General features: G+C 45.4%; 1 protein-coding gene across 1 annotated transcript in view; it reads left to right on the top strand.

Annotated features, from left to right (window-relative positions):
- Nucleotides 1-10458, top strand: part of MDGA2 (MAM domain containing glycosylphosphatidylinositol anchor 2) — a 375704-nt gene that overhangs the window by 37398 nt on the left and 327848 nt on the right. The gene's annotated exons all lie outside the window — the stretch shown is intronic.

Below are 10458 nucleotides of genomic sequence, written 5' to 3'. Positions count from 1 at the left end.
GAAAAACTTCCTCCTCATATCCAACCTAAACCTCCCCTGTCTCAGTTTAAAACCATTCTCCCTTCTCCTATCACCATGCACCTTTGTAAACAGCTGTTCCCCCTCCTGCTTATCCGCTCCCTTCAAGCACTGGAAGGCCACAATGAGGTCTCCATGGAGCCTTCTCTTCTCCTAGCTAAACAAGCTCAGTTCCCTCAACCTTTTTTCCTAGGTGTGAAATAAGTTACACCAGAATTGGGCCCTCTGTGTCTGAACCAGCCCAACTCCAGTGCCGGCTGCAAGGCTCTGAGTGGCACTGGCTGATTTTAAATGGAACAGATGAAGATGAAATGTGCTATAAGATGCCGACAGAGGGCTGATTTGCCAGCTGTTTGATTGTTTTCCTCTGGCATTATCTGCGAAGCAATTACATGTGAATAAAAAAGCTTCTTGAGATGCTTTCAAGGAAATATTGACCACTAATATTTTAATTAAGGGACACTGAAGCAGAAACGTTTGAATCAACGGTATGGACAATAGCAAAGTAGGCTGAGTTTCAGAAAGGATAACACATCCAGGCTCCCCCTTTTGTCTTAAAACTAATAAAAATTTGAAGAACAGACAATTTTAAAATAAGCTTAGGCCGTCATTTATATCCATAAACAAAATGTGTCTGTGCTTTTAGCTCCGTGTGTAGGAACACACGGAGTGGTTTGGGATGGCTGCTGAGCACTGCCCTCCTCTCCTCTGGTCCGGGGGCTGGTGGCTGCACTGAAGAATTCAATGGAAAAATCCTTGAGCAGGAGGAGGGGTGGATGGTTTTACTGGCCAGGAGTTGTCCTGTGTCTGTTATCCCCCTGAATGCTGCTGCACACTGCCTGCACCGGGCTGAGCCTCGGGGAGTTTGTTGTCACTCCTTTTTCTGCAACAGTAATTTGCCCCCCAAAAGAAATACGCAATTTCCAGAAAGCCTTTCCTTCCAAATGCGTTTTTCTAAACTATATTTGGATGCTGTGCTGATGGGGAAGATGAATACCCACATGCCTTCAATCCTGCATCCAAAAGAGCTAGCTGAGGCTTAAGGCCGTGCCCCCCATCTCTCCATGGACCAGTGGATATCTGGTATTTTCTGGCATGCACAGTCATGCAGATCTGGAGGAGGAGCATTGTAGGCTGCTGTTCTTGGTGTACAACTGTGCTCAGCACCAAATATTAGATAGCTGACGTGTTGCTTTTGGTGGTGTCCCCTGGCAGGGCTTACAGGAGGTGGCACTGGCAGTGCTGGTGCTGGGAGAGCCATCCCAGAAGGGCTGCCCAGGCTCTGTGTGCCCATGGTGAGCCCCTCCCTGAGTTGCCTGTTGGACTTCAGATGGGAAGCACCAGGACCAGGTGTCTGATTTGGGTTTAGGCTCTGCAAGCCAAGGAGAGTCCAAGGGAAGTCTTGGATCAAATATTTGGGCCTTCTTAATTCAGTGAAACAGGATGCTCTTCTAAGGTGTGGTAGCATTTAACTTCTTGGGTCACAGAAGAACTTTTGGAATTTACCTATGATAACCATGCATATTTATAAAACAGGTCTTAAAGAGAGTTTGGGATGCTGCTGTTCACGTGCTGTGTGTTTCATTTCCATTAATAGGGTCAGGAGGGCAAGCAGTTCTGTTGGGAGTGCAACTGCATGTGATCAGTGGGTGGGATACACATCTCATGTGCACGTCTTGACTTCAGCCAGTTGTCCAAAATCCTTTTAGCATCAGATGGAAGGCTCAGGCACTTTGCAACTGCAAGGAATGCATCCTCATGCCAGAAGGGAGCGTGGTGTGGAGCATCACTCACCTGCCATAGCCAGCTGTTGTTCCCAGCCCATGCCCACCTGCAAGCACTGCCTCAGAAAACTCTGCATCGCCTCCTGAAGTGTAAAGGCAGGTGCAGAGGATGCCATTTCCTTGCTTTTTTAGTAAGTCTGTGCTAACTCTTAATACCTAACAATTAGACCCCTGGGTGTAAGAAGAGGAGTAATTCACAGCACTTATGCTTGTGCGGAGTATTTAGAAGCAAAACAGCTGTTTGTGAGCAATCTGCACAGTGCTGCTATGTGGCATGGCTTGTGTCCTCCAGTGGGTTTAGTCAAGCAGTGTCACTACAGCATCACTGCTGTGACATCAGAGAGATGTGCCCTCCCCTGACGCAGCTCCATGTGCTCCCTCAGGCCCTGTTGCTGTCACTGCACCGCTCCCTTACTGAAATCTTTGCTTAAGATAGGAGTTGGGAGACACTGAGTGCATATAGAGAGCAGCACTGACATGTCAACATGTCAAGGAAATCACTTCATAAAAGGGGGGAGTGGGGTATTTCTATTCCTTTTCTGAAAGAAGGACAGGTCTGGGGCTGTCAGAACACTGCCCCTTTTAAATATGGAAATCACAAAATACACTCTAATAATTCTGCATCTGAAATTCAGGCTACATCCCGCCGTGCCTCACTCCTGCAGTGTGTGCTGTTATCCACATTATCTACTTCCTTACTCCAGCACACCACTCATTGCAGGATGGCAAATGTGGCAGCGTTAATGACCTACTTGATGCTGCCCTTGGTGTGTTGATCAGTGAAGGGCTTGGAGGCCAATCAGGAGCGTTCAACCACACCTAATTCACATCTGCTAGTGATATGGGTGATTTGGTGATGACCTGATTTCTACAAGTACAGTCATTATTTTCTGGGCTTGTCCGTCATTGAATTTAGCTTTTTAAATGAGCCATTATGCATTAGGTACAGGCAGTGCAGATGATAACAGAAGCAGAAAGTGATGATGTGTTCAGGGTTAATCAGTTAACTGGGATCTGCTGGAACCGAGCAGCGACCTTCCTTACTGCTTTTCTATGGGGATGGGGAACACAGGCAAAACACAGAAAGCTTCTTAAAATAACTTCCCTTCTTTGGAAGACTGGTCTAGAATATGAAAGATGTTATGCTATGAGTATTGTACAGGAAACATTAGCTTTGTTTGCATGATCACTTGTTCTCTGTCTTTGCTTGAAAGATAAAAAAAAAAAAGGAGCGTTATTTGCATTTTATCAACATTTCTGATTTTGTTAAATGGCATATATGAAAAATACTAGCCACATGCCTGTGCTGTAATTGTATTTATTTCCATAACTTAATTATGGAGGAACTCAGTGCAAGCAAAGTCACCTTGAGGAAAGTCGATACTAGTCAAAAGCACTCTGTTTTCATAGAGCTGCTTTTGTAACACTGGTTATAGAGATCTTGAAAGTAAACTCTGGAGCCGTTCAGCTGGCTGTGCATGTGAATTAACCCAGTATTAAAAGGCCTCCAGTGATAGCTCTGAGTGTTGCCTGTTGAGCAATTTTCCCTTTTAATAGATGAAAATTACAGACCACTTGATTAATTCCATCATTAGGTGATCCGTTATTCAAAAAGCGTGAGTGCATTTTTCTTGATTTTCAAGGCTCTCTTGCAGATGGTGCCCTAGGAGGCTGGGCACCCCAGGAAGCTGAGCCAGCTGTGGGCAGGGGGTTGAACAAGGTGACCACCAGAGCTGCCTTCAGCCTCAGCTGTTAGTGCTGCGCTGGTGCTAAGCCTGTACTGCCATCTCATACTATAAACAAGACTAAATTGTAGATGGAAAAGAATGTGAGTTATCTTCAGAGGTTTAAAATGATGCCTCATGATGCAAAGATCTTGCTGCTGCTTTTATGCTGGATCAAAAAGCTTTCCCAGGTCTTTATCTTCACCGTTTACTCTGATCTCTTCGATTTCCTTGAATGGGAGGAAAACGAAATGGCAGAGAAGAACAGTGAAATCCAACCCCAGCTCTCAACCTGTGAATTGTCAAAAAAAAAAAAGAAGTTAATCACAGTAGATCAAAGAGGTTATATATAACCTCCTATCTCACATGTCTTGCATTCAGTAATATCAGCTGATCATCTATTAAGCAGCTGATGGACTAGATTCCCTCATTTTTTGCACAGCATCAAAGGGAATCAGTCTTGCAACCTGGAGGGTTGGTGAAATCCTGATCTCTATTCAGAGAGAGAAGGTCTGTCTCTGAGTCATTCATGGAGGTGATAGGAACTGGCATTGCATCTTTCCATCTTCCCCAAAATGTAACAGTGCAATGTGTCTGTTGTCTGCATTGGCTCTTCGTCTTGTGAGTGGAATAGGTGGAAAAAAGAAGTGAAGTGCATGTGTCCCTCCCATCCTGGACAGGCAGATACTGGGCATTCAGATGAAAATTTTTCATTGATTGGAGAGTAAATGGAAGGAGGTCGATAAATTCTACTCCTGAACCTCTTCTGTTTACCATACTTCCCTGTCAGGCCCTCTGAGAGACACCACGTGAAGCAGAGGATCCTTTCTGTAAGCCTGGCTAATACACAGGCAAGGCAGAGAAGAGCTGAGGTTGCTGCAGTTGGCGTCGTATCCCTGCTAGGGAGATGACACAGAGATAGATAAATGAGGGCAGCACGTTTGTCAAGGTAACAAAAGGCTGGTTGTGCAGATCTCAACATTAAAGTGAGCTCTTGCCACATGTAAAATGTTGGTGAGCGTGTTCAAAGACAGGAGTCAGATTCTGTTCATCAGACTCTTCAATTCAACCCTTTGGTTGTGTTGATTTGCCTGTTTCTGGCCCAGCCTGGCACTCAGGAGCTCCTGGTCCGTGCATGGTCTGACCGTGCTGTCCAAGCCATTGCTGCAGATGGGGAAATTTATCCAGAAGGGTTCAGCAACACAACTGTCTTCACAGAACCATAGAATCACAGCATGGTTGGGTTGGAAGGGACCTTGCGGCCCCTCAGCCCCACCTCTAATATGGGCTGGGTGCCCAGGGCCCATCCTTGGCCTCGGGCACCTTGCAGGTCTCTTGATGCTCCCAGCTGCTTTGCTGGATGTTGATAAAGCTGTTTTGCTGACAGGTTCCCCCACTTTCAGATGCACAGCTGCAGCTATCTGGTGGTTCGGAAAGCTGTTAGGGGGCAGAGGTTGCTAAACTGAGAGTGGAGTGGGCAAGTTGTTCCTTGGGGCAGTTGTTGGGAAAGGAGGAAAGTGAAACTTGTGAAACTTGTGGAACTGGTAGAGCACTGATGGGGAAATGAGTTTTCAGTTCTGAGTACAGAGTCCGACATCAAAAAGTGTTGTTAGTAATGATAATATCTGTAAGGAGAGCATTAAAAACAGATCTCTTTTTTCTTCTACTTTGGTGGAGTCATTTGTCAACTACAAAACCATTCCCTTTGGTTTCTCAATGCTCACGGGGAAAAACTCATTTTCCAAAGGATCTTTGATTAATATTGATTAACTGTGCTAACAGCCCAGTATAGCTGGAGCTGGTCGTGTCCTAGTGTGGACTTATCCCATTTTCCCCCTCTTTCATTGAGCTGTAAATGCATTTTGAAAGGATTATTGTTTCTGGGAGACTGTTCAGTAAGTAGTTCTCGTTGTTGTGAACTAAGAAAGAATGGTTAAACTTAAAATTTATCAACTTAGGACCAGTCAAGCTGTCAGATATGTCAGAATAAGGGCCTGATGGGAATGTAAGTTTTTCCTCAGTTTAATTCTCCATGTTCTGATCTGCTTTGCTTTAAACGTGTCCATTATTTCTATGGGGCACTAACTGTTTCATGGCAGTTTCGTAATGAGGAACCACCTAATACTTTATTCTCCCTTTGAACTTGTAGAATAATCAGGATAAAGGGCCAGAAGGTATGCAGAGGGCAACTGAAGAGCTCTAAAGAGAGCTTCTCTTGGACCAGTATGAGCTGAGCTGAGAATGGTACCCCTGAAAAGCCCTTCCAAAAGCTCATGGATAATTCATAGGTTTTGGATTGATTTAGCTCAGTTGCTCCAATTGATACACATTGCACCACTGCAACCTTCCAACTTGTTTCCTTTTTCTCTCGCACCAGGGAAATGAACCTCAGTGTAAGGGAGGGACCCTTCCATCACACATGAAATGTTTTCATTTGTAGTCATTCTGCTTCTCATCACGGGACTTGGCAATAAATACGGGTCTCTTTTTGCATCTGGGGTTTGCAGTCTTAAAACATCACCTGAGCACGGCATGCTTGTTATCCAGAATTGCAAGCTGTTCCTTTCGTGTCTGCTTGTTTCTTCCAATGTGAAGGGTATCAGAAGGCACAAAGCAGGAAGAACAGAAATTCAAAATGATCCAGTAATTTTATTAAAATTGCAGCAATTTCAGTGAAATCAAGTCTAGCATGAAGGAAATGCAGGACGGAGCCTTTGGCTCCACAGAGAGTCTCAAACTCTCATATTAATGTTTTTTATTAGTCTGATTATATCTCAGTGTGTCCCTGATACTTTTTTTTCTCTGCAGAAAATAGCAAATTCATCATGGGCTGTTTATTTATGTTTCTGTAAGCATGGGGCCAGTGAATGTTTGCTACAGAAATTCAGGTAAACCTCACCAAATAAAAAGGTTATGGTGGCTCACTGGCAGCTCAAAAGATTTATGTGGGCCTTTAGCAGGGACCCAAGCACTAGCATGGCTGTGCAGTCACCTCGAAGGGGAAGCAACAAAACATCAAACCGTTCGGGTTTGGGGTGGCCAGCAGGGACAGGGAGGTGATTGTCCCCCTCTACTCTGCCCTTGTGAGGCCCATCTGCAATACTGCATCCAGGTCTGGAGCCCTCAGGACAAAAAAGACAGGGAGCTGTTGAAAAGAGTCCAGAGGAGCCACAAAGATGATCAGGGGGCTGCAGCACCTCCCCTACAAAGACAGGCTGAGGGAGCTGGGCTTGTTCAGCCTGGAGAAGAGAAGGCTGTGGGGTGACCTCAGTGCAGCCTTCAGTACCTAAAGGGAGCCTGCAGACAGGAGGTGAATCAACTCTTGGAAAGGAGAGATAACAGCAGGACGAGGGGAAATGGTTTGAAGTTGAGGGAGGGGAGATTGAGATTGGATGTGAGGGGGAAGTTGTTTGCTGTGAGAGTGGTGAGGTGCTGGAAGAGCTGCCCAGAGAGGCTGTGGATGCCCCGTCCATCCCTGGAGGTGTTCAAGGCCAGGTTGGATGGGGCCCTGGGCAGCCTGGGCTGCTGTGAAATGTGGAGGTTGGTGGCCCTGCCTGTGGTGGGGGGTTGGAGCTTCATGATCCTTGAGGTCCCTTCCAACCCTGGCCATTCTGTGATTCTGTGATACATTGGGAATGGTCAGCGTTGGACCCTAGAAGGATCTGGGGATTCTTGGGCCCTGCTTTTAATACTGGAGTTTCTCAGGAAGCATTAATGATTGATGCTTACAAGGGGTGTGGAAGGCAGTAGAGCTGGTTTGGGGTAAGAGCGTTGTTTATGGCATTAGTAAATGTGAGCTGGAGGTGGGAATGGGGCTTGAGAGACACTGCACCGACTGAACGATGCGAATCTCACACCATGGAGAGCCTCTTAACCAGGGATGGTGCTGGATGACTATTTTTCAGTGAGGTTAAATGCATGCATGCATGCATACGGTTGTGCCAGTTACTGGCGAATGTTGTCATGGGAATAATAAATTTTCCTTCTGTTGCAGTACCGCAGCTATTCAGTTAGGGCACGTGTTAACACAGAGCACTGACAGCTCTCATTAAGGAAGGGATAATTGATAGGAGGCAAATGGAAAAGAGTGAATCCTGGGAGCGGTGCAGGTTAGGTGGGAACAGGAGTGGCTGCAGCACTGCTGGCTGCACTGCAATGCCTGTGTGCCTGCAGACCTCTTACAGTAAACACACCATTAAGGCTACTAATGCATACTGACAGCCTTGCTCGTGAAAATTAAGAAGTGGAGATTAAATAATCATGCATGCAGGAATGGAAATGCAAAATTTATATTAGGATCAGCCGAGGAAGATTTATATTTTCATGTTGAGCTCATTTCGGTGATGTTTAATTAGCCCTGAATGGCTGCTGAGGAAATACCTTGCAGAATTTGTTCAATATAATAATCCTGGCATCGGTATTTTTGAATCACAGGAAAAAAAGTCTTACAGTTAATTAGAGTATTAATTCTCTAGCATTACCTGGCTGCGTATGCAGATTTTGTTTTATTTTCATCCTTGGAAAGATCTAGTGAGCGCTGTAAGGTTATTTGAATGCCTTTTATGCTATTCCTTTTCTAAATTAAAACTGTCTCTAACACATGGTAATAGCTGTAGTTAGATCAGTCTGAGATAAGTACGTGTCAGATGAGGTTTGAGATAATTGATGCTGTAAATATCCCCAGAGTGGAAAGACAGACCATGTTAATGGCTTGAACGTTCAGTCTGTTTGCAGGAATCTGATCGGAGACTTAATAGAAATAGGCTGAAATTATACAAAGCGCTGAGTTTATGGCTTACAACGTCTTTCACATTTACTCTTGCTATCTGGAAGCACTCCCCCTCTGCCAGCTCTATGTCTGGAAACTTCCCTGATGTGTGGGATCCTTTGTAAGCTCCTCTAGAAGGTGAGGTTTTGCTGCTGCTCTAGAGAAGCCCTGTATGGGTTGCTGCATTATGGACTCCTTTGCTTTGTTTTCTTTTTCTAAGCAGCAAAAGATGTGCAGGAAGGCTCACAACTGGGAGTCAGCTTGTGCAGGGTGAGTTGCAGAAGGAAAGTAGGCAGTAGGGAAATGGTTTGAAGTTGAGGGAGGGGAGATTGAGATTGGATGTGAGGGGGAAGTTGTTTGCTGTGAGAGCGGTGAGGTGCTGGAACAGCTGCCCAGAGAGGCTGTGGATGCCCCGTCCATCCCTGGAGGTGTTCAAGGCCAGGTTGGATGGGGCCCTGGGCAGCCTGGGCTGCTGTGAGATGTGGAGGTTGGTGGCCCTGCGTGTGGTAGGGGGTTGGAGCTTCGTGATCCTTGAGGTCCCTTCCAATCCTGGGCATTCTGTGATTCATTGATTCTGTGATTCTGTGTGCATGGGGAGGTGCTTCTCAGCTGGCTCAAGCCTTGCTCCAGTGCTGGCTTCTCCCCACACAAATGCACTGGTATCATAAGACATGGCAGAGGTTCAATGTCTTTGGGATCTCAATCCCCCCTTGAAAATTTGCTGAGAGCCTCAAGAAAGCTCAGAAGGTATTTGGGAATGGAGGTGTGGCAGATGGGCAGTCAAGTGCAAATAATTAAGGAAACAAATCTTAGCCCCTATTTGGGATTCAGCTGCGTTTCCATGCTGTAATAATTTGTTGGTATTAATGTTTGCTGATGATGCAAAATTAACGGCATCATCAGGATGGAGAGAAGCAAGATGTGGACTAGGAGATCTCCCAAGTCTCTTGCAAGGTGAGTGGGATTTAAGCACGCACTCCCATTACGAACTGGCCTTCAAGTCAGTAGAAAGACTGTTTGCCTGGGATGGGGTGGGATGGGAGATTCCTTTCCCTTGTCCCCTCTGCTATGCATTTGCTGATAATACCTTCCTGCATCTTCTTTTTTCTTCATTAGCTTCCCACTGTATTTATTCCAGTCTCAGTTTTCTTTTTTTATTTCTCTTGTAAAGCGTGTGCTTTGCATGCACTTGTATGCATTTTATGGATAAGAAATAGTGTCATCTTTAAGAGTAGAGATTGCAAGAATGTATGCAGAGCACTGGTAAGATTCTGTACTGACATTTTGGATGATAAAGAGTTTCACGGTGGAAAATAAAGAGAAATATACAGCAGGGAAAAGAATAGAGTGCTTTCTGCTATATAGCTATGACCCATCAGATATTTATATTTGTTGGCATAGCAAAATGTTTCCATGCTCTTGGACTTGGACTTCTTGTCTCTTGGACTGAAGTGTCCATCTCCCATATGTGTGCAGCTGCACCTCAGTTCAGAAAAGGAGGATAAATCTCTGGCAAGTGAGAACCCTGCGGCAGAATTGTACCTTAGGGCTGCTTTCATAACTGCTCTCCCGTTATCTGCCTGTCCTTGCAGAGTGGCTTTCACTCTTATTTCTTACACGCCTTGTATGTGGATATAGCCATCAGCATCCTTGGGCTTCCTTCTGTTTACAGCTATTGCTGCTTGCTGTATATCTTACCAGGAGCCAAAAGAGCTCTTTTGTCCCTGCTGTTTTCCCACCAAGAGATGCTTACATCCTATAATGAAATTACAGTTCACTCTTGGTTCTGATAAATGCATTTGTCTTTTTGTATCTTTTCCTGCAAGTAAAGTCATAAGTACTTTCTCCAGTACAGAGGTACTTTTCCATTGCTTTTCTGTTTGCCCTTTTATTTCTGAATGTTTCCATAGCAGTGGCTGACACCTCATTAGGATCCTGTACTCAGGTCACCAGTTCTACGTACAGAAGAAAATTGTGTTACTCCATCTTACTGCCAGCAGTGAGCCCGGCCTGTCTCAGCACAGTGCTGAGTGTGTGCCTTTAGTGGGTAGGATTCCTCTCTCAGACCATGCAAGGGGCATTTTTTGCACTGTTAGCCTCCATGATGGCACCATGATGTGATGCCCCATCCCTGCAGGCATTCAAGGCCAGGCTGGATGTGGCT

The sequence above is a fragment of the Meleagris gallopavo genome, chromosome 5 (assembly GCF_000146605.3).
Source record: "Meleagris gallopavo isolate NT-WF06-2002-E0010 breed Aviagen turkey brand Nicholas breeding stock chromosome 5, Turkey_5.1, whole genome shotgun sequence".
NCBI lineage: Eukaryota > Metazoa > Chordata > Aves > Galliformes > Phasianidae > Meleagris > Meleagris gallopavo.
Note: the sequence above shows the minus strand (reverse complement) of the source record. Positions and strands in the feature narration are given on the sequence as shown.